Source organism: Sycon ciliatum, chromosome 5, assembly GCF_964019385.1.
Source record: "Sycon ciliatum chromosome 5, ocSycCili1.1, whole genome shotgun sequence".
In the NCBI taxonomy this organism is placed as follows: domain Eukaryota; kingdom Metazoa; phylum Porifera; class Calcarea; order Leucosolenida; family Sycettidae; genus Sycon; species Sycon ciliatum.
In genome coordinates this window covers 34,905,550-34,913,222 of record NC_088647.1, presented here as the reverse complement: position 1 = coordinate 34,913,222, position 7,673 = coordinate 34,905,550, and the positions used below count along the sequence as shown (strand labels likewise).

The 7,673-nt window shown below is 48.8% G+C and overlaps 1 protein-coding gene across 8 annotated transcripts in view; it reads right to left on the bottom strand.

Annotated features, from left to right (window-relative positions):
- The window catches only part of LOC135818467 (CUB and sushi domain-containing protein 2-like), a 22,087-nt gene extending 14,697 nt beyond the window's left edge, over window positions 1-7,390 (bottom strand). For 4 of the 8 annotated variants that reach the window (XM_065331846.1, XM_065331848.1, XM_065331850.1 and 1 more), the window contains exon 1: window positions 7,026-7,369. The gene's annotated coding sequence lies outside the window, so the exon portion shown is untranslated. Of the gene's footprint in view, window positions 1-7,025 lie in introns of all 8 variants that reach the window. The other 4 variants (XM_065331844.1, XM_065331845.1, XM_065331847.1 and 1 more) reach the window with 3 other exon arrangements.
- Between the last annotated feature and the right edge of the window lie 283 nt (window positions 7,391-7,673).

Sequence of the window (7,673 nt, the reverse complement as noted above, 5' to 3'; positions counted from 1 at the left end):
AGAGCGCTTGGGCTTGAAGGCTAGAGAGGGCTTGACCGCCCAGGAGCCCTCGCTATGCTGAGGTCATCATGTGTGTTATTCGAACTGATAGAAACGTCTTTGCAATACAAAAACATGTGCATGACAATCAAAACTTTAGTTCATAAACGCACATCGATACATAACTCAAAACTCAAACTCTCAGACAGGTACATTCTACCAAGTAAAAGTAAAATATAATAATAGATTACGCTATGGTACTAGCTTATTTCATTTTTTCCAGCCCTGTTTCAACATGTGGCCAGCAGTCTTTGCCAGAATGGTACGGAACATCAACGGAATAGGGCCAGGCTGGTGCGTAACATGATGATGGCCCTACCGACCGCACACCGAACAAGTTCGAGCATGAGAGCATATATTTTCTCCTGCTGAATGGATGCCTGTGCAGCGGTCTCTAGCTGTCGACGCGTCTTGTCACGAAGGCGGTGAGTCTCCAAACGACGGGATATTTGCTCCGTCGTTTCTTGCTGTTGGCATAGCCTTTCGCAAGCACGGCGACTCTCGAGGCGGCGGGACCTCTCTTCTCCCTTCTTCTACTCTCTGTGTAGGCACTCCTGCCGACGCCGTCTGCTCAGAGCTTTAACACTGTCACCCCTGTCATTTTGCTCTTCCTCATAGTCCTCTTCTAATTATCTCAGCATTCTATTTATACAACAACTACGCCCATTAAAACACTGCAATCTACCTGATCATTACATTCCCAACCCATTAGTACCACACCCCTAAACTTTCGACCGATAGTACGACACTTTCTATGGTCTTTTGAAATCAAACCGCGACCATTACAATAATGTGATCTAAACCATAATGAGCGTTAGCAGGCAGCCCAGCGAGCTGGCCCGACCTGCACACATGCGCGAGTCACGTGGTCGTGCGCCCTCCAAGATCCTGTACAATGTCTCTTGCATGTCATTGCTGTTTTCAACTTTCGAGCATGCAACTTGCGAAACATGCGTTCCCAAACAATTTCCTCCACAATTGTGCTCGCCCGGTGTATCTTGCTAAGCTCAATGTTAAAAGTGCATTCTGCCGAATTCCCGTCCGCCCGGAGGATTGGTCCTTGTTGATCCGCTGGCAGGATCAATACTTTTATGAGAGTGCCCTGCCCTTCAGACTGTATTACACTCCAGTCCAGCTATATTGAACTCTGTCGCATCCGCCAGTGAATGGATTATGTGCTAGCAGTTCGCACTCCCACGCCTGTTGCATTACGGGGAATACCTCAACTAACGTTACTTCGTCAGTGCATGCTCTGGACTTGTGTTAGCTTGCCAGCAATTCGCTATTCTGCTCCGTGCGTTTACATACTTCGATGTTTCTCTGGCCCCAGCAAAAGTGGAGGGTCCAGCTCAAGTCCTGACGTTATTGGCATCATCCCATTACGGGGAGTACCTCGACTAACGTTTCTGTCTCGATGCATGCTCTGAACTTGTGTTAGCTCGCCAGCAACTCGCTACTCGGCGCCGCACGTTTACATACCTCGGTGTTTCTCTGGCGTCAGTAAAAGTGCTTCCTCAATGCATGCTCTGGACCTGTGTTAGCTCGCCAGCAACTCGCTACTCGGCGTTTTCTCTGGCGTCAGCAAAAGTGGAGGGTCCAGCCCACGTCCTGATGTTTATCGACGTCATCCTGGACACCCGCCGCGCTAACATCAGTATGCCTGTGGACGAACTTGCCAAGCTTCGTGATCTCCTTCGGGCCACAATTCACACAGCTTCAACTACCCAATGTCAACTCGAGTCTCTTCTGGGAAAGCTCTCGTTTGCTACAAGAGTGATAGCCCCTGGACGCGAATTGCATATTGTGGTCACTTGCCAACTGGTACCGACAGCCGTATTACCTGATCAAGCTCTCCAAAGAGTGCCTCAAAGATCTTTGCTGATGGCCTGAGCTCCTGGATTAGCGGAACGGCCGGTCCTTCTTCCTACACCCTTAGTGGACGCCGTCCCCCGACTTGCTGCTATTCACTGATGCAAGTGGTGCACTTGGCCGGTGCTCGTACAATTGCGACCGGGGATAGGGCGATGGACAGTCAATCAAGCAGAGCAGCAATCGCAAAGGGTTGTTTGCAATTGTGGCAGCCCGCAGCACCTGGGAGAACTAGCGGCATCAGCTGCGAATGCCAATCGATGGGCATTTACAGCAACTGCGAGGATATTGCTCATAAGTTGTGGCTTTGGCCTGGCGTTGTACACCGGCCACTCGTTTTGAATCAGCTGCCGGACTCGATATTCAGAGAGGCGGGAAGGTGGAAAGCGATGTCTGCCCGAGTAACATTCGGACACCACCTGCAGCCAAAGTATGGGTGGCTGCGGCAATGGCCTCAGCCCATGATATCAAGTTCTGACAGTCTTTACCTAGCTTGCACCGCTTACAAATTGCACGGGTAGCTGCACTTTGTGATCCGCTCCGGGAGTGCCGATTTATGGAATATATGCTCTCAACTGGTTATGCATACCAATGTATTTAGCATTTGGCGGCTCTACTCAAAGCCATTGGCAGCTCTACTCAGAGTCATTGGCGGCTCCATGCGGAGTCATTGGCGGCTCCATGCGGAGTCATTGGCGGCTCCAAGCGGAGTCATTGGCGGCTCCAAGCGGAGTCATTGGCGGCTCCATGCGGAGTCATTGGCGGCTCCATGCGGAGTCAATTTGCGGCTCCATGCGAGGTCATTCGGCGGCTCCATGCGGGGTCATTCGGCGGCTCCATGCGAAGTCATTCGGTGGCTCCATGCTGAGTCATTTGACGGCTCCAAGCGGAGTCATTTGCTGGCTCAGCTGCGAGCCATCTAGTGGCTCCAAGCAGAGCCATCATACCTGTTGCTCGAATCGGCACTCCCAGCTTAATCCAAAACTCGGTTGCTCTGTTGTGAGGTGGGGGGATGCTAACCTAGGAATGGGTTTGCTCCCCACACTGGAGCTCGCGCTATTCCGTCGACTTGACACTTGCCGGACTCACGACTGCCATCCAGAGTCGCCACCACTATTTCTAAACCATACGGCTAATTATTTTAGTTAGCTATCCACTTACCGGTACAGTAAAGCCTGTGACTACCGACCACCCCTTGGTGCCAGCAAAAGCGGTCTTTAGTAGCAGGTGGTCTTTAGTTAAAGGTTTGCACCGCTTGACCATAATATGTGGATCCCATTATATGATATGTATGTCAAAATGCAGCTAATACAATTCCCCAGGACTTGCGCAATGTCATTCTTATTTCAGGTCAAACAACACTTGGAGAGAAAGACGGAGAGATGGAGAGAGAGACAGAGAGAGAGAGAAGATTAATTTTTTGCAGACTTCAAATTCAGCTGACGGCAGGAGTCAAACGTTCCCTGGGGAAGTTTCGTTTTGCGCTGGGCTTCAAATTTGTTCATGCGATCAATCGTACCGAATGTCCTTGTTGTGACTTCTCGGTTGCTTGAACGCGATCCTTCAGCATCAGGACCTTGTGGTGCTGCTTTGTTTCTGGATTCCTTGATGCCATCGTCGATCCGTCTGTATGACTGGGGTGACAGAGCCGCTCAGTCTTCGTTTCTCCTCCGAGTAGTAACATCGAGCAGAGAGCGCTTTCGATGCGCTCTCAAAGACGTTTCCTGTCATGTTTATTCTTGACAGCGCTTGAAATTCTGACAGGTGTAGTGCAGTCCACACCGACTCCACAGTCATAATGGCCTGCGTTCATTTGTTCAGCTGTAGTATCGAAATATTCCTTTCAGGACCATGGAAAATCAGTAAAATTTCAGGAAGGAGCTTCGAGCAACATTTGATTTCCTACATCGCGGTCGCTAGTTACGGGTCAAAAATTGTCTTTGGGACAGGAAAAGGCGGTCGCTGGTCGCATTCAGCAGGTAGTCGCTAGTCACAGCGCATTTTGAATGTGAGACCGTCCGTGCCTGGCCAAGTGGTTGGTAGTACCAGGCTGGTCGCTAGTCACGGTGGTCTTTAGTTACAGGTTTTACTGTATATCCCTTGCCGAAATTGTATTCTTGAACGCAATATTCTTCTTTCTTTTTCTTCTACTCCGTTCCATCAGCACTCGGCCGATGGCAGGAGATTGGCACCCACTGGGCTAGCATGCAGCAGCCAAAGCTGGGGCCTTTTCTTACTCCGTCAAACCCACTTCTTAAAACGAAACTGACGTGCATATTCACATTGCATGCTGTGAATGTCCCCATATTTGCCCCGACATCTTAGCTCGTACAGCGCTCCAGATGCATCTATGCTATGGTGCGCACCACATACTCGAATTACGGTACGGGACACATACGGGATACTGCACCAACCATGGCATGCCACGTGAACCACCCTACCAGGCACCGGGACACGCACCGAATTATAGCGGTGTGGATACTGGCTAGCACCAGATGCTACTAAAGTACAACTGAATAGCGTCTTTTGCATAGCTACGGGAATAATCTCATATCCCAAGCATTGCAGCTCTGCTAATAGAATAATTCAGGTTACTCCCACTCCATTTCTCTAGTGCTTATTTTCTGAAAAAATTATCATCTCTGGCACCAGAATGCTGCCACCAAGAGTACATTAACCAGTGTGTGCAGCCCAAGGAGAATCATCCCACGGCAAAGTTTATTGTTTAGGGCATAGACTCGCAGTAACAGGCTCACCTTTGCTGCATCTCACACCGCTTCACACGGTCATCTACTCTATCACCATGGAAATTTCTGTTGCACATTGCTGCTTGTTAAACAAAAACGTAGAAAACACACCGAATTTCCAGGAATTACCATGGTGATACGGTACTTTAGCTTGAACCTATTGTATGACGGATTTTCTATGATTCATAATGACCCAGGGAATAACTAACAGTTAGCGACGCAATTCTTCTGAGGTGTAAAGTGACTTCAGGAATACATGTATGTTGCAGAAAACTGCGATGCATGCTGATTATTTACTGTGCCCTATTGTGCACCATATACCTGGTGGGTTACCCAGGGATACAGTAGATGCACACAAGTACTGTGCATCACAGCACAGGCTAGGTTCGCAACTAGCTGCTACAGTGTACTTGTGGTACGAACTTGCACTCTACTCAGCTCTGCATACGCAAAGAGTGCTGGTGCCGAAATGAACCAGAAGGGTGCTGAGTGGGACGCAACAACACTGACTCTGTATACCCATGTACACAGATATGGTAGGGTATTCAGTACCTGCTCTAAGATTTCACACAAACCGGGTACACGTCTACCTGGCACAACTCCTGCAACACTGGGCAAGAGCCAGATGCGTTCAAGTGCGGCTACTGTGTGTCAGGGAGTCGTAAAATTACTTTCGACTTCCTGATGTACATGATTGTATATGTACATGACCCTTGTATGAACGTACTCGCACTGGGCACTCTGGCCGCACGCATCTGCACGCGTATGCAGCCTGTCAGTGGCGGTATACCCCTCGATAGGGCTCAAACGGTCACGGTTTTACCCCTGACGGTTAACTGCTAAGCTAACGGTCGGTTAACCGGTTATAACCTATAAGCCACGGCAATCCTGCGGACTCTTTTTTAACCGTGTATTTGACTATACTCATTCAAAAAATGTACCCTATTCAGTACAACGCACACATGTACATTCTCTTGCATGCTCATTCATACATACTCTCACACCAAGAGACCAGATATGACCGAGTTGACAGCCCAGAAATTGCGTACGCGTGCGACAGCCCGCGAAAGTGCACACTTTGCAACGACCTGATACTTGAAAAATTGACTGAAAAGTTACTGCGTAACCGTTATCTTTATCGGTTAACCGCTAATACTTCGTAACCGGTCTGCAACCGGTTAATCGGACTAATCGTTTGAGCCCTACCCCTCGAAGTATAAAATAATATAGACTCAACAGGACTTCCAACCGGGTCGCAGGTAACCCAGTGTTCTTTTTCCAAAAGGTCCAAGTACTCACAAATAGGGCCACTGACCCGGCTCTGGAGCAGACACTGGTAATCTAGGTCCAAGTTTGCTCGATTTCGTTCTGACGCTTCATGTGCTTTCATAGCCAAGGTTTCTCACTTTCTTCGCAAGCTCTTTTAGTCTTGAGAGTTGACAACTGCTTATGGTTGTGTTGGCTGAAACATGTCAGCTAATCTGACAACCGTCCAACCCCATTTTACTGGTAAGTAGTCAGCGAGTGGCTTTGATGGGGCCATACTAGAGGGAAAGTTACGCGGCATATTTGTGCTTCCTTTTTGAAAACACGTTCTCGCACGAAGGGTTTCTAAACTTTATCTCTGCGCTCATTGATGGATTTCATCGATGGAGTTGCCAGCAGCACCCTACAGAAGAACAATGTTGTCAAGTTTTTTATGAAAATTGTCAAACATTTTCAAATTGCTATAAGTTTGGTTAGGGCCGGGTTCCACTGCGGCTCCGCAGCTCCGCTGCTCCACAGTACTTGGCTGCATGCAGCAGAGCGGCGCGGTTCCAGTGACACTCGCTATTCGCGGTACCGCGATCGTGCTCGACGTTTTTGATGACATTTAGCCCGCCTGCGCGCTCGTGAAATCCCAAAAAATCCTCGTGTTCTGCCGGGCCTGTGCAACGAATTAAAACTCCCCCGTATAAAACAATTAATTAAGTGCGGGAAACAATGCAAGCCGTGACCGCGGCTTGCATTTTTTGTATCAAGCAGCGAAGCGAAAGCTGGTGATGAGCCGCGGCCTCGCTGGACCAGCTCGTAATGATGACATTTCATGCCGTGGATGTGCGGCGGAGCGGCAGTGGAACCCAGCCCTTAGGCAAAGGAAATTTGTCATGAATTTGTTTATGCTGCATAGATGGAGAGCTGGACACTCTGGCTTATGGACTCTACAGTGTAGTCGTACTGCTAGTGTACTGGCATTAGACTATCACATGCAGTATACTGTCTGGCAAGAGGACTCAGGAGGGAATATTAGGACTGACAGAAGACACGAAAAACGAGAACATAATTATGGCGAGAAAGTAATTACTGGCTAAGAATTGCCCTAAGACTTACCGCTTCTCAGTGCTCCATACCAGGAAGTAGTACAATACCTACTCCCTGCTCCATACGAGTGTTTTCTCCTCATTCTCTGCATCCTTTACCCCAGGAGTCTCGTCCATTTAGCGGCTCAAATGCTTGAGCTCCGGATAGCGGAAAATAGCTCGTCGTCCATTAGCGGCTCTAATAGTACCTGGTCTGAAGTGTCGCAGTCTAGCAACTATGATTTTTTCCAGGAGGGTAAGGGTTGCAAACCCAAAGAGACCCTAAGCTTCGTCTATCAAACAAAACAATTGCCCTAAAAAATGGAAGAGGAAAAGAGTAAGCGAGCTGGTCTGAGCGCGCTACTTTTCAAAAAATATAGAAGCTGAAAGCCATCAAAGTCAAAGCATTCTGGCTAGCGCGTTTGTAGTATGTCAAGAGCGCTAGCTAGCGCGCTACGCCGCTAGTCGCAGCAAACTCTCGCAGGCCAGAGTTGGCGGTATAGGGCTTGAAAGTGATGACGTCAAAACGGCCAGGGAGTAGTAAACTGACATCAGATTTCTATTTTTGGATCCACTAAGGTGTGACTTTGCTATTGCCTAAGTATGTGGGTGCATAGCAACCCACTCATGTCGCATGCAGGTGTGACTTTTATTTCGCCACCAGTTGTAACCCCGCCCC